The sequence below is a fragment of the Canis lupus genome, chromosome 34 (genome assembly GCF_003254725.2).
Source record: "Canis lupus dingo isolate Sandy chromosome 34, ASM325472v2, whole genome shotgun sequence".
Classification (NCBI taxonomy): Eukaryota; Metazoa; Chordata; class Mammalia; order Carnivora; family Canidae; genus Canis; species Canis lupus.
The window spans coordinates 6576372-6597380 of record NC_064276.1 but is presented as its reverse complement, the minus strand read 5'-3'; the positions used below and the strand labels follow the sequence as shown (position 1 = coordinate 6597380).

The window sequence follows — 21009 nt, the reverse complement described above, 5'->3', positions numbered from 1 at the left end:
ATATCAGACAAAACTAAACATTAAAACAAAAAAATGTTGCTAAAGATAAAGTAGAAAATTTTATAATGAGAAAATAATGGAATCCATCAATGAGATATAATGATGATAAACATGTTCCCATAACTACAAATTACCAGAATATATGAAGCAAAATATGACAAAATTGAAGGGAGAAATAGACAATTCAACAATAGTGGTTGGAACTTTAATACCTCACTTTCAATGATGGGCAGGAAAAAAATGGGAAGAAGAACATCACAGTAAATCAATTGGATTTACCAACATGTCTACCTAAACACAGCAAAATATACATTTTCTCAAAGGCATATGAAAAATTCTCCAGGATGGACCATTTTTAAACCGTAAGACAAACTAAATACATTTATGTGATTGAAGTCATGCAAAGCAAAACCTCCAACCACAATTGAATGATATTAGCAATCAACAAAAGAAAAATACTGGGGAAATTTAAACAACACACAGTTAAATAACCAGTGGATCAAAGGGAAAAAAAAAATCACAGGATAAATTAGAAAACACTGTCATAGGAATGAAATGAAGACACAACACATCAAATGTATGGAGACCTGCAAACACAGGGCTTAGAGAGAAATCTATAGCTGGAAATCATAGTATTTTTTAAAAAGGAGAAAGATCTTGGGATACCTGCATGGTTCAGTTGGTTAAGTGACTGACTCGATTTCAGCTCTGGTCATGATCTCGGTCCTGGGATCAAGCCCGGAGTAGGACTCCTCATTTAGCAGGAGTCTGCAAGACATTCTTTTTCCTTTTCCCCTGCCCCCCACCCCCCATTTTGCTTTTAAATAAATAAATCTTTAAAAGAAGAAGAAGAAGAAGAAGAAGAAGGAGGAGGAGGAGGAGGAGGAGGAGGAGGAGGAAGAGGAGGAGGAGAGGGAAGAGGGAAGAGGGAAGAGGGAAGAGGGACACCTGGGTGGCTAGACTCGCCAGGTTTCCTCCATAATCCATTCCAGCCAATTGCTTGGGCCTGCTTGGCTGGGTCTGTAAAGATAATGTGGCTGCTTCTTTTTCAATCACACAGCTTGAAGAAAATATCTCAGGTCGGAGGGGGCTCTTCCCTGAAAGGTTAGACATTATGGGAAGACACATCTGATGTCCACTGGGAAAACAAAACATTCTACAGAAAAAACATTGAGCCATGGTAGCTCCTCCTTTGGTCACTGCTCTGCATCCCTGTGGCACCTCCGCCTCCATAAATTCTGAACCCAGATGTGAGTAGATGGGTCACTGTGGTTGTTGTCTGACTTGGCAGATTTAAAGGCAGAGGCTGCTTTTGTTGGGTAGCTGCGAACAGGACTGGCCATCCCAGCTGAGTTTAAAACTGGAAACCTCGTCTATCTCCTACTGATGCAATTAGATAAGAGTAATGAAGGCAGGGAAGAAAGGTCATAGAGGAAAAGAGATATGCTTTATACATTCATCTCCTAAAATCACAATTATTGATAATGTAAAGTAATACGTTACTGAGGAGTCTCTTTAAAAGAATATAGGCCAATCTGATGGCAAAGTGGGAGTCAAAGCTAAGACAGCAGTTCCACTGGGCCCTCTGAGGCAGCCTGATTTTATATTCAGCTAAGGGATTCCAGGTGACCAGCTGGTACCTATGCAAGGTAAAAAGGTTTGAGATACAATTCTAATGCTTCTGCATGGTAAAAGCAGAATTTCTGTTATCAGAATTCTGCTATGGATTGAACTGCACCCTCCTAAAAGATATGCTGATTTCCTAATCATCCGGTACTTAGGAATATGACTACATTTGGGAATAGGGTCTTTGTAGATATCATCAAGTTAAGATGCCTCCATTCAGTGGAACCCTAACCAATATGATTGGCCTTAGAAGAAGGAGGAAATTTGGACACACACACGTGCAGGAGAACACCATGTGAAGACCACACCCATACACACAGGGAAGACAGCATTGTGACAATGCCGGTAGAGATTGGGGGATGCAGTCACAAGCCAAAGAATGCCTGGGTACCAGCAGGTGGAAAAGTTAAGGAATGGTCATTCCCTGGAGGTTTCAGAGGGAATGCTTCCCTTCACAATACCTTGATTTTACATTTCATGCCTTCAGAAGTGTGAGGGGGTAATTTTCTCTTTTAAGAATGTTTTAAAAAGTTGGGGTACCTGGGGGGCTCAGTTGGTTGAGCATCCAGCTCTTAGTTTCTGCCCAGGTCATGATCTCCAGCTTCCGCGATCCACCGTTGCATTGGGCTCTGCATTTAATGGGGAATATGCTTGAGATTTTCTCTCTACCTCTTCCTCTGCCCCTCCTGCCTCAAATAAATAAATAAATATTTTAAAAAATTAAAATAAAATAAATTTAAAAAATTCTAAAAAAAAAAAAAATTCTAAACCACTGAATTTGTGGTATATCTTTTTCCATCCTTTTACTTTCAATCTATTTGTATCTAGTGATAAGTTTGCTAATCATTTGAGATACAAAACTTTAAATCTTCTTTGGCCAGTTTTAACCCTTTCTTTTCATGTGGAGAAGAGATATGTCCCCAAAGTCAAATTATCTAAATATAATTAAGGTCAATGCATGCACTCCCTAATCTTTCTCTTTATCCTTTTCCTTTTTTCACTTGTTAAAATTCCCTTAGATGACACAAAGAGGGGGGTTTTCCACACAAAGATGGAGCTTCTCTTACTCCACATTAAAAAAAAAAAAATGATTGAAGGATGCCTGGGTGGCTCAGCAGTCAAGCGTCTGCCTTCAGCTCAGGGCGTGATCCTGGGGTCCTGGGATCGAGTCCTGCAAAGGGATCCTTGCAGGGAACCTGCTTTTCCCTCTACCTGGTGTCTCTGCCTCTCTATGCCTCTCCTGAATGAGTAAAAATCTTTTAAAAAATTATTGGATTTAAAAAAAAAATCCAAAACTATGATCCATTGTATCTAAAAAGTATGAGAAATCCTTGAAAGATATAAAGACAGACATGAATTGTTTGGAAAAGTTGATTACTCCTTTGTGTATATTGTCTCCCCAAGACTGAGGAAGTAGTAAGAGGAGCCTTCAAATTTCTCTCCTAAGATGGGTGAGATGTTTTCAATGCATCCGTTATTTGTGTCCATTTTTCTTGTCTCTGCAGCCAAGTTATTCTGTATACCCACACATGTTACTTAATCCTAAAGCTGGCTTCCCACCAAGTGGGATGTACGTTAACAATATCACTTTCTCTGTTGAGTACCAGATGCATTTGATCTTAGCCAAAAGGCTGAGAAGCAACTGTTGAGTACCAGATGTAATAAGACGCATTTTATTTTCTCTCTCACATTCACTCCCTGGAGCCCCAGCTGAAAGACAAATTGTAGATTTCTGCACATCACAAACTCTAAGGAGGATTCCCACCAGCTCCAGGGAAAAGTCGGCTTTTCTTAATTCCCAAATTTTCAAAACAATAGACAGGATTTAGAAAATGTGTCAAGAGAAAGATTAGAAGAGAAAGATTAGAATTCCATCCTTTAATGAATAGAAAACAAAAATGATCTTCATATAGCTTTCTCTCATATTAATGATTTTAGAATAAATCCTATCCTCTGGACCATTTTTTAAATTGAACAAGAGTATCTAATTGCCTTGATTTTGTGAATAACTAACACAACAAAAACAACAACAAAAGATTCACTATGTGAGATAAAACTAGTGAAACCAAAATAAAATGATTCAAAAATTCTTAGAAAAATAATGAATTGTTTATATTCCTCATATTATATTCCTGTAATTATATCTCTGCTATATCTATAATTTATTGCTATCCTGATTTTAGAGATTTTTTTTTCCCCTTGTGATGTTTTCACTTGTATCTCAATTGCTGAAGTGTAGATGTTTTGTTCTCTTTTTTTAAAGATGTTATTTATTTATTCATGAGAGAGGCAGAGACACAGGCAGAGGGAGAAGCAGGCTCCCTGTGGGAGCCCAAAGCAGGACTTGATCCCGGGACCCCAAGATCACACCCTGAGCTGAAGGCAGATGCTCAACTGCTGAGCTACCCAGGCATCCCTAGATGTTTTGTTCTTGATTAGCTATCTGTTTTTTGTCCTTATGATTGTTCTTGTGAAGGGTTTGTTTAGTACTGAAATAGACTTCATTCTCAAACAGGTGAAAATTGAAGCTTGAAATCTACACATTATTAGTAATTTGTATTACATCCCATAAAATTGTTCCTTCCACCAATATACATATGAATGTTCAGCTCATTATAATTGTAGGAAGGTCGCTAAAAGAGTAAGATCAGATAATTTTCTGGAAGAGACAGGAAGTTAGGTTTACCTGCAGAAGATAAACAGTTAGCAGGCAATAATTTGCTAGGGGAATAAGACTACAGTAAGGTATTGTAGACTAAGGTGTCCTGGCTGATAGCGCAAAATGGCAAAATAGATGTCGTAATGCACCAGAACTTTCCTCAGAGCACATGTAATCACGGATCAGTTATCAAGGAAACATATTTCATAGAACTCATGTATAATTAAATAGCATGGCCGTGGTAGGAGTATAAATTTTGGAGGCAGAAACAAGTGCATCTCTATACCCCCATTCACTCTGTTTGCCTTAATTTCTCACGTTCTGATGAGAACACTACTTGCGCTGCCACAGGAAATGGACCTGCAGATGTTAACAGAGTCAGGGAATTGACTCTACTAATGAGAGTTTCATTTTCCTTCCCCTCTGACCTTGGAGAAATGATATCTGTGTTGCCTCCACACTAGGAATAACAGAGAAAATGAAATCTTACTGTCACAAGCCAAACCATCAGGACTTCATGATGTTCCCAAACAACTTACATCGGAGAAGTTGTTTTCCTCCTGTGATCGGTTGAGGTATTTTGCACTAGTCAAAAAAGCATTCTTGATATTGATTTTTTTTTTAATTTCAAAAAAAGAACCAAGAGGCATGTTGTGTATGCAGTTATATTTCCCAGTTGAGCTAAAGTACTCAGGGAGGAAAGCTTGCTTTTGTTTATAGACAATTTTATGGACTTGTTCTAATAAAAGGAATGTATAACCAGAGAAGTATAGGTTCTGAGAAAGAGAAGGGGTGTTAAAAGGTCATCCCAGCCATTCTGTTATCTCAGGACATATCCACATTTATACCAAATGAGTGGGAGTTCATCCTATTTTTAAAGACGTTGATGGAAAGGAAAAGATTCTATCATTTCCTGTTTCAATGTATTAACATAGTATCCCATCATCCTGAAAATCGATCCTATCCACCGCAACCTCAGTATACAAGTGTATAGATACGTATGTAATATGAATAAAATGAATATATATGTTGTGCATATAAAATATGTAATATATATTAGATGATAGATATAGGGATAGATAGATATAGATAGAGAGATGATAGAGAAAGAGAGAGAGAGAGGATGTACTAAGTCTACATTACTATCCCCACAGTCTTTTCTTCTTAAAGCTAAATTATTTCCTCCTTCAGGAATCTTTCTTCTCCCTCAATGCATGAATAGTTTTTAGATCTCTTGATCAAAATCATTCAAGTTCTTCTTGTCTTGCTTAAGCTGTGAAATCCTGATTTGCTTTCATGTCTCAAAATCTGAGTACATAGGTATGATCAGGTGACTCAACAAAAGTAGTGCAAGAATAGCATTTGGAATATATTCTGTATTGTCATGAGGACAGCTCATCGTGGTTTCCACTCTCAAAGACCCTATTTGTGGCTAGGCTGATCCTGATCTCTCTTTTTAAAAGCACTTCCTTTTCCCCAGGCATTCTTCTGCCTTTTTCATGCAAAATCATTTCTTTCTGTGCTTAAATGAGTCAGCGCCTATAAAGCACTCCAGAGAGTGACAGCACATGATGAGTGGGTGTGTAAATTCTATCAGTCATCATTGTGCTTGTATATAGTAATCTTTCCGCATTTCGATACGTGGTTTTCATTCTTATTTTATCCTTCAGTGACTTACTCTTTGACCACCAATCTCAATCAATCTCCCTCTACACACAAGGAAACTCACAAAATAGATAAATTAACTGTATTATTTGTAATCTATCTTCAGGGAACAACCAAGTTAAAACTTCCTACAATTCCAATAATTTCTTGCACAACTCTTCAACCAACTGTACATTTATCAGGTTTTGTTGTTGTTGCTGTATTAGATTTTAGGACATTCTGTGTTGTGGAAATAGAGGCCCTGATTCCAAACTGCAAATGATTAGCTTTCGGTAACAGAACATATATTATTCATAAAATATTTGGCTTAAACTTATAGACACCTAAAAGCAGATAAAATTAATATTTAATAACCAAATTGATTTTGAAATAAATATGTACATTTGTGACATTTTATTTGACAATTTTTCAATTTTGTTGGAGGTAGTTTTAGAGCTATTCATTGGAGGAGACGTAATTGCTAATTTACTCTTGGTTATTCAATCACCTTTGCTTTATAGTTGGATATATTTAATATAACGTAAGCAAGAACGAGTGCTTAATATATCTTTATCCACCAGCTAGTCTCTGAATGAACTATCTGAAAGATTTTTTTCTCTTAGGAATAAAATATTTTTTATAAATACTCAATTTATAATGTTCATAGAGTACCGGACATAATGTCCCCCAATATTTTTCACTAATTAAAACCAACCATTCTGAGTCATTAATATAATTTGGTTGCTTCTGAAGACATTTGGCACCTCAATTTACATGTCATTTGTGCACTAACAAGTTCAGTTTTACTGGTGGAGGAAATGTCTACCAATATTATTATCATCTTGCAAGATGTCTTTGGAGTCACATCGTATGACAATGTACAGATTATGAGTGCATCGTTATAGCAAGTTGATAAAATTAAGGGCATTTCTCCAGCCACAGTAAGATAAAGGTAAGGTCTATCCTTCTGTAACTGCTGAAAGTGAATTCTCCAAGGTTCCATAAGCCCAGCTCCCATGTATGCAGCCTAGGAGAATCAGATAGCGCAGTGTTTCTTGTAAATGGCTTCAGAATGGTGAGGGACATTCTCATTAAAAAGACTCCATCTCAGAACTTTTTTCTCTACGAGGTCAGAATTGGCACTGCTAATTCCAAAGTGGCAATGAGAAACAGAACGAGCTTGCACTAAATACCCACCGGAGTGAATGCTTACTTTAAGCCTGAAGAGTGTAATTTGAGACTGGACAGCTAAGAACACACTCTAGTTACTGTACCTGCCCTATCATATGGGAAAGGCCACCCTGGCACAACATGGTATGAAACACTCGTTGGTGAGAAGTTTGGGTGGAGAGATAGCAGAACCAGGAAACAGGAAACAGGAGGACTGGGATGTGGGGAAGTTTACCCTGTGGCAAGTAACACAGAAGCACGGTGTTGGCAGAGCACGATGACAGAGGTTTGGGAGGACAGTCAAGGCAAAATGAAGTCCTGAACAAGGTCATGAGATGGAAAGCAGCCAGCCCAGTCCAAGGTCATCACAATCCAAGGTGTAGATGGCACCATCACTCATGGGTGCCATTTATGAGTCACAACTAGTGATCAGATAGAGAAACGCCAGCTGCCAAGAGTAGGGCCAGGGCCAGCTTCGCAGAAAAGGAAACCCTCACAAGGATTCCCATGCTGACCATTCATCAATGTTCCTCCAATTAGCAATCTTTCACCAAGTAAAGGCTGCTTTATGGCCTCGGAATGTTGGTTGTCTTCCAAAAGGTACACTGAAGAGGTTTCTGGGGACCTAAAGATAGTACTGGGTGAGAAAGAGTAACTTGGTCCTGAGTGGTCTCACACGGTCTCACACACCTCATCCTCACCACACATTTGTGAAACAGGAAATAGTATTATTCATAGTTCACAGGTGGGGAAACTGAGGCATAGGAAGCACAAATAACTCACCTGCATTTACACACAGCCAAGTACAAGAACCCGCAAAGATTCAGACTCAGCTGGTAAGACCAATGGCTTTCCCTCGAGGAAGGAATGAGTTATTTATTCAGCCACAGTCACTCAGCCCCTGCTGCCTGCCATCCAGACACCAGCGATGATTAAGATCAACCCAATCCCTCAGCAGACTTTCATCCTGACAGAACAATCTCGCAAGTGCCAGAATCACTCTGTTGTTCGGGCTGGATATTTATATTTGTGCTTAAGGATATGTCATCCAATTAGCAGTAGTTCTTTGTATTTTGTACATTCAGTTGCTCCAATATAATTCTTTTATATTGTCATTATTATATACACTGCAGAACCTCTGAAGAAGTTAAGGAAAAGTTTCTGGAGGAATGAGCCTAATTAGCTGCAGCCAAGATTGTGATGCTGAGGCCTGGCAAGGTGGGGAAGCAGGTAGCAGTCAGCCCCTAACCAAATGATGGACACCGTTACCCACAAAATCAGGCCCCAGGGCATGTGTTCTAGGTCACAGAAGCTTTCCCCCGGAGGGTGCTTCTTCCCTCCTCCTCAGTCTTGAATCTCTGTGTTAGCAGAGGTTGCATACGAGAAGACGGAAATCTGTGCATACTCAGGTGCTCAGGTGGGGACAAAAACTTTGGCACCGCAGATGTGACTCCGGTTAGGATGGGTTTCGTCAGCACTACTCATCACGTGAGAACAGAGAGTGCATGGTCGAGATGCTGCTGGGAGGGAAAGCAGCTATTAACAGGGAAAGGCAAGCAGAATCTGGAAGCAGTGGTTTCTGATGATGTTGACAGCTTCAAAAAAGCAGGTTGTCTCTTAGAAAATGCCATTGTTATTAAAGGTAGCCTGCCCAGACTTTAGACTCCATTGTGTGTCTCTACATCATAACCTTTGACGTCATCACCAGTACATCCACTGGATACAAAGAAAACGATAGATGGATTAGATTGATTAGTTTGACAAACAAGCATTACATTTGCAGCTGCCATCGTGCACTTCAGAAAAAATTCCTTCCTCCTTGTAGGTAGAGACTAACAGTAAGTAATGAATGTAATGAACAGATTAGTATCGTGTAGGGATGATCTGAGGAGAAAATAGAAAACTTAGAGCAGGAGGAGTAGAAGTGCACAGGAAGGCTCTGCTGCCCTTTTATTTTTATTACCTTTTTAAAAAAGATTTTTATTTATTTATTCATGAGAGACAAAGAAAGAGAGCGAGAGGCAGAGACATAGGCAGAGGGAGAAGCAGGCTCCATGCAGGGAGCTCGACGCAGGACTCGATCCCAGGACTCCAGGATCATGCCCTGGGCCAAAGGCAGGCGCTAAACCACTGAGCCACCCAGGGATCCCTCTGCTGCCCTTTTAAAGAAGGGGTGAGAGGAAGAGTGGTTTAAGAAGGTGACATCTGAGCAAAGATATGAAGGAAGCATGAGAGGGAGCCAGGTGGATGTCTGGGGAGAGAGACAGGACGAGAGAACGGTCTGTGTCAAGGTCTGAAACACTGTGTACTTGACTTGTGAGAAGATCAGCAAGGAGGTCAGTAAGGTTGGTGTGGAGTGAAGCAGGATGGAAGGGGTGAAACCTGGTAGCTGCAGGGCTGTCCACCAAGCAGCGACCACTCACTCCTAGGGCTTTAGCTGTTGGTCTACATGGCACGTGAAGCTACTGGGGGAATGTGAGGGAGGAGTGATGTCTGACGTGTCTTTCATAAGCATCACAAAGTGCTGGGTTGAAGACAGAATGGGGTGCAGTGGTGCAGGAAGACTAGTTGGGAGATGATTTCAACCAGAAATTTCCAGGTCACTGAAAAACTTACCATTATTAAGCATTCTCATTTGGTGTTCTGAATCTATGTGTTCAAATACTAAACAAAACTTAAATATTGCACTAATTAGAGTGACCTGGGGATATCAGAATGGTGTCCATCCTACCAGCATCCACAGCCTGCACAGAATCTTCTCTGACTTCCCTGGAATTGGTCCTTTAGTCCCACAAAAGGTGGGTTTCCATAGCTCATTTCACCTGCCACAGCATTCAGCATCTCGTTTTCCTCTAAGGGGAGCTTCCAGCTTCTTCAAATCCCTTGGTTCAATGTGATTTTCTTTCTCCCTGTCTTTGATTCCTGTCCTCCTGCCAATCTATTGCTTGGGTTTTTTTTGGTTTTTTTTTTTGTTGTTGTTGTTGTTGTTTTGTTTTATGATAGTCACAGAGAGAGAGAGAGAGAGAGAGAGAGAGGCAGAGACATAGGCAGAGGGAGAAGCAGGCTCCGTGCACCGGGAGCCCGACGTGGGATTCGATCCCGGGTCTCCAGGATCGCGCCCTGGGCCAAAGGCAGGTGCTAAACCGCTGCGCCACCCAGGGATCCCCAATCTATTGCTTGTAATCCCACTCAGTTCATGAAAAGAATTTGGTGAGGAACTTTTGGTGAGAGGAAGACAGACTTTCCTCTCATGTTTTGACTGTCCTAACGATGGAACTCAGCCACTGTAAAGGGATAGGTTGGGGCTGTGGGGATATTCCCTGAGGTCTAGAGCTGCCAGCAGCTGGGTTAGAGGAGGTCAATGAAATTCACACATCTCCACTCACTCGTTTCTGCAAAACAAAACTTCTGAATGTGAATTTAGAAATCTAATCAGTCTCACGAACTAACGGCATGACATAGGTTCTTGAGGAATGATGTAATAGGCTATGGAAACCCTCCGAGTCTTTTTCAATCCTGCATTCATCTGTCTTTTCCTCCAGAGGTACTTCTTGCCATTATTCTTCTGCTTTATTGAATGTATGCTAACGTGATCTCCACCTCAAGTCTCTCACAACCTAAATAAACTGTGATTTCATTCTATGAATGATTTTTCAGAGTTTTTACCTCTTCTGCTTAGATTGTATGCATGAAACTGGTATGTAATTCTCCTTTTGCCATTAAGACACTTTTCAAATGAGTTCAAACAATTCATCTGGTCAGAGACTTGGAAGGTCAATGTGATGAATAATTAAACCTGTGTAAGTCTTCCCTGGAAATAAAAGACAGATGGTTTGATATGAAACCTTCTTAATGGATGAGATACTCCTTAAAAAAAGAAAAAAAAAAAGAAAAGAAAGAAAAGAAAAGAAAAGAAAAAGTTAAATTTGAAAGCTGATCTGCTCATCTGAGTCTTTCAGACTCAGACTCAGACTCAATGGGATTGGGGTGTCCCCTGCCCCACAGGATGTTTGGAAATGTGCCAGGACAGCACTGGCAAATGCTGTGAGTGGGTGGGTGGGTTTCTTTCTGGCTGTGGGTGCCCTGGAGCATCAGATGCTGAATGCCCCACACAACAAACCACCTCAATCAAAATGCACAGAGATGACCTCCATTCTGCTTGAGTGCCAGAGACAGCTACAGTAGTAATCAATCTGCTTTAAGGTAGGATATTGGATTTGTACTATGATTTCTAGGGGGGAAAGGTCATTAGTTGTTTGATTAGGAGAATTTCTTGTGGTTTATCATCTTTGGTCATGGGCAATAATTTAGTAAAAATTCCCAACCTCCAAAGAAAACATCTTTTATTCGATTTTGGTTTGATGTTGCTCCATATCTTTATTACTACAACATCTGCTTCCCTTCTCACCCTTTCAATCCATCTGGTAGATTTGCTAATGATCTTTGAATTCTGTAACATTTAGAATACTCTCCAGCTTAAAAACATTGATGACTCCCTATTTCAGAGCCAAATTTCTTTGCCTGGCTTCCAAAGCACTCAAGAAAATAGGTCCTTCCAGCCAGTCTTATATTTCTACTCTTCCCAAAGATGAATCAGCTGCTCGGCCAAGACATACTCCTCGCGAGCTAGCTCATAAATAGCCCGCTCTTCCTTATGTCTTGCCTTGATGAGGCCTCTTTACCTATTATGTAAACCATGCTTTCTTTCTCTCTGCTTTTCAAATCACACCAATTTTTCCAGAACTAATTCTACTCTTCCTCTTTTTTTTTTTAAATTTTTATTTATTTATGATAGTCACAGAGAGAGAGAGAGGCAGAGACATAGGCAGAGGGAGAAGCAGGCTCCATGCACCGGGAGCCCGATGTGGGATTCGATCCCGAGTCTCCAGGATCGCGCCCTGGGCCAAAGGCCCTCGCCAAACCGCTGCGCCACCCAGGGATCCCTCTACTCTTCCTCTTTAAGTCACTATGCAAAATGCCTAAGAGCCTGATTCTTGAAAACGGACAGTCAGATAAAATCTAAGCCTTACCTTTCACTGAAAATTATTTACTCTTTCTCAGGCTCAGTTTTTTTATCTGTGATATGGGAGTAATATTTCTATCTCATAGTATCATTAAGATTATTAAGTGAAATATATACAAATTATTTAGCATAGTATCTGGTATGGCCTGTGGTGTTTTCCTAACCAAGAACTTGGTGAGCGTCCATCTAGGATAATTTCACTGAATACCATTGCCCTTCCTGACTGCTTGTTCATTGCTCTCTTTTAGAATTTGTAGTTTCTGTCTAATAAATTGGTAAATGACTCTGTATCCCTGACACCATTGTTTACCCTACCAGTGGGGTATCCCAGTTAGACCTAAAACCCTTTGAGGGGAAAGGAAATGCTTATACCTCTCCTGCCTCTCCACAGTATTTGGCATGATGATCACGCTGAAGATGCTAAATAGATAGCCATCATCTCATTATTCAACCAGCAAATGCATCAGCCACTCTTCTAGCACTTGGAACAGACTGATGAGTGAATGCATTCTCTACCCTCAGGAGCTCACAGAGAGTAAACAGACACATAACACAGGTATAAGAGAATGGGACAATGTGGCGATAGAAATAGTTACTTCTTGAGTATTTAAATAAATAAATGTTAAGTCTTAGAAGCATATTTTATTCAGAACCAAATGGATGATTTCCTTATGCCAAGGGTGTGCTGGTAAATGATTAACAACTGGCCCTTAGGGGAAACATAAAAGCCTTGGTTTGTAGTACTGGCCAATTTTTATGCTGTAAATCCTCCACCATGGCCAATTGCAAGCAACCATTGTGATATCGCTGAACATGAAGTTGCAAAGAGATACACTATACCATATGTAGCTTTGCTACTATATATACATACAGTAGATGCAAATAGCCTTAAGAGCATGGAAATGGAAAAATATTGTAAAATAATTAAGAAGTAATGATTTTTGAATACTTATTATATTTTAATATATGTACATAGTTGATTATATTATGTATAGGTATATGATTGAATCATGACTATGTAATTTAATTTTAATGATGGGTGTGTTTAACAAGTGAAAATTTTAATAAATTCTCATGAGTTCATATGAGCTGACATATCACTGTTTATAGCCCATTTCTAACTCTTAAAAGCTAGGGGAAAAGTTAGTATTTTGCTATTGGCTATAAAGTTGAGTTTTTACAAAGTCCAGTTTTGGGATCCCTGGGTGGCGCAGCGGTTTAGCGCCTGCCTTTGGCCCAGGGCGCGATCCTAGAGACCCGGGATCGAATCCCACGTCGGGCTCCCGGTGCATGGAGCCTGCTTCTCCCTCTGCCTGTGTCTCTGCCTGTATCTATCTCTCTCTCTCTCACTGTGACTATCATAAATAAAATAAAAAAAAATTAAAAAAAAAAAAAAAACAAAGTCCAGTTTTGAGTACATTTGGATGCCAACACATCTGTCTTCAGTGGCTTTTGTAAACATGGAACGGATTCGAGGGTAAAGGGTTTTATTTTTCTTTTCAATTGCTGGTATTTATTTACTTTTTAACTATTTGCCGTGAAAGATTCCAAACATATACCTAAAATTGTGTAATGAACATCCCTGTTTCTGTCACCTATCTTAACTATTTCAACTCCTGGCCATTTTACTACCATCTGTGCACTCCCCATATATGACTCCCCTACCTCCACATTATACCATTTTGCGTCTATGTTCCCCTTACATTATCCCCCATCCCCACATTATTTTGTAGAAAATTTATCAGTTCATGTATAAATATGTCAGAACAGATCTAGGAGATATGGACTTCTTTAACATAACTACAATACCATTATCACATTTAAATATTGTAATTTCTTAATAACATCGAGGCTCTCTAGTCGGTACTCAAAACTCTGTCTCACAAATATCACAAATGTTCTTAACATTTTTTACAGTTTGTGTGAATTTGGATGCAATCACACATTATAATTGATTAATAAATCTCTTAATCAGCAGTTTTCTCTACAAATCCTTTCCTCCCTTATATATGCAAAAAAATTAGATCAATTGGTCCTGTAGAGCTTGCCAGAGACTGAATGTTGCTGCTTGCATCCACATGATGTTATTTACATGTGATGTTGTGTTCTGTATGTCCTTTATATAGATAATTGAATCTAGATGAACTTGATCAGATTTGGCTCCATTTTTATGGCAAGAGTGCTTCGTCAGTGGTATTGCGGACCTCTGTGAGGAGGTTCATGGGGTCTGGTTTTCTCTTTTTATATGATTTTAGCTGGTGTTGATGCTCACTGACTGGATTCACTAATAGTGGGGACTACAAAATGGGCATATTTTAATTTCTATCATACCTTATTTATATTATTAGCTGGAATGCTTTGTAAAAAAACTTCTCTTCATCCACTATTTGGATAGCCAATGGTACCATTTACCCGGGAAAAAAAGAGTAAATGTTTGTTTCATTTGTTTCTTCTCCTTTACTCACCTGTTTTCAAAATAAGTTGGTCACTAGCATCCCAGTAATTACCAGTTCCTACTAAGGAAAGAACCTCTGCAAGCTTCCACCAAGCTTTGTAAGGAATGGCAAAATCATTTAGCTCAATACATATTTATACACCTACCTCAGTGTAGAGAATAGCAGTCCTTTCTAAATGACATGAAAAAGTTATTGGCACATTTTAGAAAATCTTTTCTGCTTTACTGGATGATTTTCCCCATGACATTACCATTTCCAACAAGATGAATACCACAGAATTTTATCAGATGTAGCCTTGGAAATTACCTCATCCATATGCCTCATTCATTGTAAACTCAGGGAAATTAGTCCAGTTGAAATCAAGCCACCTGCCCAAAGTGGTACCCTTTGCCCAACAATTGGTACCAGGCCTGATTCCAGAATTCTTGTTTCCTATTCCAGGAATCTGACTAAAAGAATGGTTCTGTCAGGAATTCTGGTTAAAATCACTAATAAGTACAAGGAAACAAATCTATCACACTCTGTCCTCAAATTTAAACAAGCCATCATTCCAAAACTCATTCCAAATCAGACATCTTGGAACTCAAAGCATTTTCCCAAAGTAAGGCAGATTTCACTGCTGTATACAACCCAGGCTGGACTGAGAAATGGTATTTAACTATAATTTAATACAAATACATAGCGCTGCTTGGGCAACACCATTTAACAACTGCTTCTTAATAGAAATCAATGAATATAAGAAAACTTTTATTTAACATATCCTACTATGCCCTAGGAACTTTCTGTGTGTTTCTTCATTTCATTTTTACAATAATCTTGAGAGGTAGGTAGTATTGGTCCCATGCTATCAAAAAAAAAAAAAATTTGCAAGTCAGAAAAATAATCTCAAGGGCACAGTAAGAGGTAGAGCTTGCATTGGAAACCAATAGCAGGATGTTTCCCGGCCACCTAAGCTTTCAGCTCTCCATAGAGAGAAAGGACCATCTGCTTGGCTGCTGCCTCAGTAATAGGAAGGAGGAGGTTCCTTCACTGCTAGGTCACTGATAATCATTTTAGTGAGTTATTGGGGGTTGTGACAGGGTGGAGTCCTGACAACATTGGTGGGAGCAGAGGGGGGCTTTTGACTCAAAACTGATTCAGGGGATTCACTGACAAAGTTGCACATGATTCAGCTGAGAAAAAGGGTCGCAAGCTATGGAAGTGGTTATCAGCAAAGCAAGGGCGGGCTGTCAATCTCATTTCATAGGAAGCTAATTGTTTATGTGACTGAGACTATGGTAGGCAGTCTCTGAGTGCTCCCAGTGGTCCATGCCTCCTAATACTGATGCTCTGGTGTAATGCCCACCCACTGAGGGTGGGCAGGTCATACTGGTTCACTTCATATGGCAGGAGTGATGGGATGTCATTTCAAAAATCAAATCATGCAAAGCATGTGGCTTGCATCTCTGGTGTGCTTTGTCTCCTTCTCAGATCCCCCATGCTGGATGAAGCTGCCGCCATGTTGAGAGAGCAGCCTGTGAAGAAGCTAACATGAGTGATGAAATACTGAGGGCTCAGTCCAATAGCCTGGGAGAAGCGGAAATTTGCTCACTCCCATGTGAGTGTCTTAATAGAGGATCCTTCGGCGCTAGTCAAGTTGAGATGGCTGGAGCCCCAACCAACATCTTGACTCCCAACTGGTGGGAGACCTAAGAACCTGAACTACCCACCTCTATGCTGCCCCTTGAATTCCTGAGTCACAGAAACTGAGGTCATAAAAGTTTGTTGTTTAAGTTGCTCAGTTTTAGAGTAATTTGTTAAATAGCAACAGACAACTAATTCAGTGTCACTCTTAAATCAAGGGATGTCTGTTCTTTATTAATGCACTTTTGGGGTATATGTATGTAGTCATTTTATTTATTAAAGAAAGTGCTACTTTCTTTTAATCTTAAATAAAATAACACTTCTTTTTCTGGTTATAATCTTTTATCCCTGAAAAATACCAAAGTAAAAAAAAAAGCATGTATGAGAAATATATCTTAGTGGTTATCAACTGGGGGAGATGTTTTGTCCCCCAAGGGATATTTAGCAAGGGCAATCTCTGGAGACACTGTTGGAGCTTGTTACTAGAATCTGGTGGGTAGAAGGCAGGGATGCTTCTAAACACTCTGCAATGTACAGGAGAGCCCCTCACGCCAAAGAATTATCCAGCAAAAAATGTCAATAGATGTTGAACAATCTTAGTATATAATCACTGAAATATATCTATTCAGAAAATGATTGTGTTTATAAAATTGAAGCTTATGATAGTACATTGAAACCATAGGAGATTAATATGTATTTTCTACAATTTTTCCATTTCTTCTCTTCCTATTGACAGTTTTTGTCAAATGAAAATGAAAATTCTTTAGTTACATAAAAGCAACTTTCTATTAACATAAATGACATTTGTTTTATTGTGTAAAACAGTGGGTAATATTTTGGTATATTCAAGTTGTTAATTTTCTTTGTTATCAGGAACATGTAGGCTGATATTTTGGAAAAGTAATTGTTTAACATTGAATTTGGAACACTGTGGATCACAAAACTCTACACTGACTGATATAAATAACACTCAGTCTCCCAGTGTGTAGGAGACTCTAAATAAGTAAATTGAGAATGGATATTTATAGAGAGCCTACAGATGAAGTCCATTTATTTTAGGCAAGGGGCTCCCATCATCCTTTCCTAAATGATGGATTGCCCTCAAGGATCAAGGATTCTGTATAATGAAGACAGAGACTTTCTCACAAGTCTTACAACTGTGAGACACATCCTCACAAATGCCAAATGAACGAGGTTGTTGGGGTGAGCACCACATGAAATCCACAGTGTAGAGTCTACTCCCTTAGGAAGAGGTTTTCAGAGATCTCAGCAAGTTACATGTGAAGAACAGATTATTTTAGAAAAATAAGTGACTATAGTAGGAACATCAAGATAGGCATCTCAGATCTGCAGAAACAACTGAAAACAGTACTTCTATCTGAGGTCTGATTTCCTCCAATAATACTGAATTTTTCCTATGCTTGAAACAGCGGCAATGTCACACAATAATCTGTGACATCCCAAATAAGGACTTTGTAGAGAGCTGTGGAGATTAAGTGGAAAGCAAATGGTAGCACAGTTGAGCACTCAGCCTTGAGGTGGCAAACCAAAGATCTGAGTTTAAGTCTTAGCACTGACGCACCTAACTGGTGCAATTAGGTTGAAAATGAAGTTTAAATTCGACATAACATGAAAACTTAGTGCTCAAGTACAGGAAAAGTTCAGTGTCTATCAGCTATTATTATTATGAATTTAAAAATCTGATGCATTATGGTAGCCACTAGCCTCAGGTGGCTACTGAATATCAGAAATGGGCCTCATTGAACCTGAAATGTGCTGTGAGTGTCAAGTACAGACCAGATTTCGAAGCCCTAGTACAAAACATGGAATGTAAAATACCCCAGTTATTTTTATATTGACTATGTGTTGAAATAATATGTTGGATATACTGGGTGTACAGTACTGTAAAAATTAGTTTTACCTGGTTCTTTTCCCTTTTTTTAATGGTCTGTTAGAAAATTTAAGATTACACATAGTGCTTATGTTACACAGGTATTGTATTGTCATTTTATTGTATTAAAGTATTTTATTCTATTCCAAAAAGGATCTGATGTATAATGTCATTGTCACTCCTTCTTCAACATCCTCCCCCTTTGAAACAGACGCTACCCCACATGCAGCCCACTGAAATTTGGTGGCTCCTTGCTTCCATTTCTCTGTGTGGACTGATGTTAGCCGTGAGGTAGGTGGAGGCCATGATGAGATGTGACCCAGTGATGGAACTTAGCTGAAAGACGCTGTGTCTCTTTGCTGAATGTAATGTGGTGATGGCATCAGCAACACTACAAGCCCACATGCAGATCCACTCCTCCTTCTTTTACAACATGACTTTTATAAGATGACGCTTTTACAAAAATAAAGTACACATCCTTTTTAATATTATAAGTAATACTGCATATACATATGCAAAGACATTAAAGTCTATATATTATCTCACATATCAATATTATTTCATGTGAAAAGTTAGAAAACATTAGAATTTAATAAAGATTCTATGGTATATGATATCTGAACATACTAAATACAAAATAAACAATGTTAGCTATCTAGTTACAGAGAGATAAATAAATCTACGAAAAGAGAAAAAGCTAAAATTTATTTTTAATTAAAAGAATTATTATTCTATTTTTGCTCTTGTAATGTACAGACAGTACACTTATAACCACCTGACACCACCACTAACTCGGTAAAGAAAGCTCTGTTTTATTCTGTCCCCTTTAATTTCCTGCCTTATTTCTAAAGGTCATTTCATAGAAAAAGGAACCAAAAAAAGCCAAGTGAATGGGGGAAAAAAACCCACATGTGTTTACGTATCGTGTGTTATACAAGACGATGCCCTCTGACTTTACAGACTTGTACCTGGGACATCACACCTACACCTCCAATATTTGTGATTAGATTTCTAAGGTGTGAGCTTCACACGAACAGTCTAGTCCAGATCATCTGCCTTCAGTTTAGCTGGGTTTGTCACACTTTCATTTCTGACGCTGGTAGTCATATGCTTGCTGTTTAGGGACCCAGTGGTCACATTAGTTTGCTGAATAATAGTGGCATGTTTTCTATAACAAAAAATATCTTGAGAAATCTGAAATCAAATCTAAACCATCTTCACATCAGTGCTCTAGATTTTCTCCAGAAATAGAATGGACTTAGCAAAGAACAAGGGGCTCTTAGATCTAAATTCTGCCCTCAGGTATTTTACATGGGCTATTATTGGCTTTCTTTTTCTTAGAGGCATTTATTTTATTTTAAAGACTTACATAGAAGCCAATAGCCTTGTACATGACTATGTTGTGTGTCATAAAATACATACTGCTCTAGCTACCCTGAATAATGGACAAAACATTAAGCATGTTATCCCCGCCATTATGTTCCTCTTTGAAGCTCCATCAGAATACTAGGGGAAATAACTGAATAACAAAGCTTGAGAAAATAGTAGAGATCTTTCCATTACAGACAATAGCATGGCCATGTGGAGTGGGCAAGAACCTCCCCCCACTGGCAACAAATAATTTCCTATACAAAAGGAAGACTGTTAAAATAATTGCACTGGCCGGGAAATATTTTAAGATGCATTAGAAAAAATTCATCATCTTTTCACAGATCAAGTATAAAATGTTACAGGCATTTAGTAAACTTTTTATTGAGCAAGTCAATTACTCTTCCATGTCAATATTGATAGTGATGACAATTCCAGGCATTTCATTTTCAGAACCAGATTTAATTTCAAGATTATCACACTTGTTGCAGATAACCCAGCTACTAAAACATAATTAGGGTTAGTGCATGTTTACATGAGGATAGATCGTGCACACATAAATGAGCCTGATGTTCAGTTCTGGGATTGGAGCAACTGAGTTGGATCTGAGGTGTGAACACGAGGTGCTGCATGTCCAAGCACAAATCATCAGATTATCCGTGCCACTGAGAAGAGATTGGCTAAGGGGTTGCTGCAGAGAACCAAGGTTTTCTGATTTTCCTCAGTTTTATTCTCTGTGGAATCCTTATTTTCTTGCCAACTCTGTGGTTCAATCTAAAATACTTTTTGTATTAGACCACTTGGGAACTGAGATTGAGGAAGAGCCATGTCTCAGAATCTGACGCCAAGAAGATGAGATTCATGGAGTCCCCTTACTATTCAATACAGCACCCAAGGAAAAACCACAGGGGCTAGTCCTGAGGAAGCCTCAAAACTTCTTGAGTGACCCAGTGCTGTGTAGGGATTACTGTATAAATATGCCAAAGAGGACCCCTCTGTATTGGCCACAACATTGTTTACTTCTCCACAGTGGGCTACAACCATTAGCTCAAAGCCACTGGCACCAAACAAATTTTACACATACCATTGTTTTCAATAGATCCCAAATAGGCAGAATTTTAGCCATTTAGAGCCTGGTCGCTTTGCAAGCCCCATGAAACTGCACCCAACATCTGCCAACTATAGATAAGACAAATCCTGTAGCAATAAAAGACCCAAACCACTGCTTGTCTTCAGAGCTCCCTGACCCAGAGACCCCTCACCAAGCTGCAGTCAGCATCATCTGGACATGTAAACGCCCACTCTCCATGTCCCCTCTGCCCCCTGGAACTTCCTTCACCTTCTTTCTTTTCCGGCCAGGGGCCCTGTGTGGCTGTCTCTGAAAATTCTCCTACTGGGAGAGACTTTTCTTCTCTTGCAGTCCTGTCCAAATACTCAATAAAGCTTGTCATGCAATATTGTCATCTTGTGGTCTTGTATTTTCTTTTCCTTGCTCAGCCCTGAAATTCTCAAACTCACTGCAGGGACCAATAAAATATGCAGCCAAGAG

At 39.3% G+C, this 21009-nt stretch overlaps 2 long non-coding RNA genes across 4 annotated transcripts in view; one reads left to right on the top strand and one right to left on the bottom strand.

The window, feature by feature from the left end:
- LOC125754347 (uncharacterized) overlaps positions 1 to 7427 on the bottom strand; it is a 29545-nt gene extending 22118 nt beyond the window's left edge. The window contains exons 1-2 of the long non-coding RNA XR_007408307.1: positions 7335 to 7427; positions 2167 to 2312 (exon numbers count right to left, since the gene is read on the bottom strand). This is a non-coding gene — a long non-coding RNA (uncharacterized LOC125754347). The remainder of the gene's footprint in view (positions 1 to 2166; positions 2313 to 7334) is intronic.
- Positions 7428 to 7555: 128 nt separating this feature from the next.
- LOC112662878 (uncharacterized) lies at positions 7556 to 16358 on the top strand. 3 transcript variants are annotated; one of them, XR_003138920.3, is made up of 3 exons: positions 7556 to 7699; positions 12514 to 12678; positions 16049 to 16358. It is a non-coding gene; the product is annotated as an uncharacterized LOC112662878 (long non-coding RNA). The 3 variants fall into 3 exon arrangements; XR_004812072.2 differs by having other exon boundaries at positions 7556 to 7740; XR_007408259.1 differs by lacking the exon at positions 12514 to 12678.
- The last annotated feature ends 4651 nt before the right edge of the window (positions 16359 to 21009 follow it).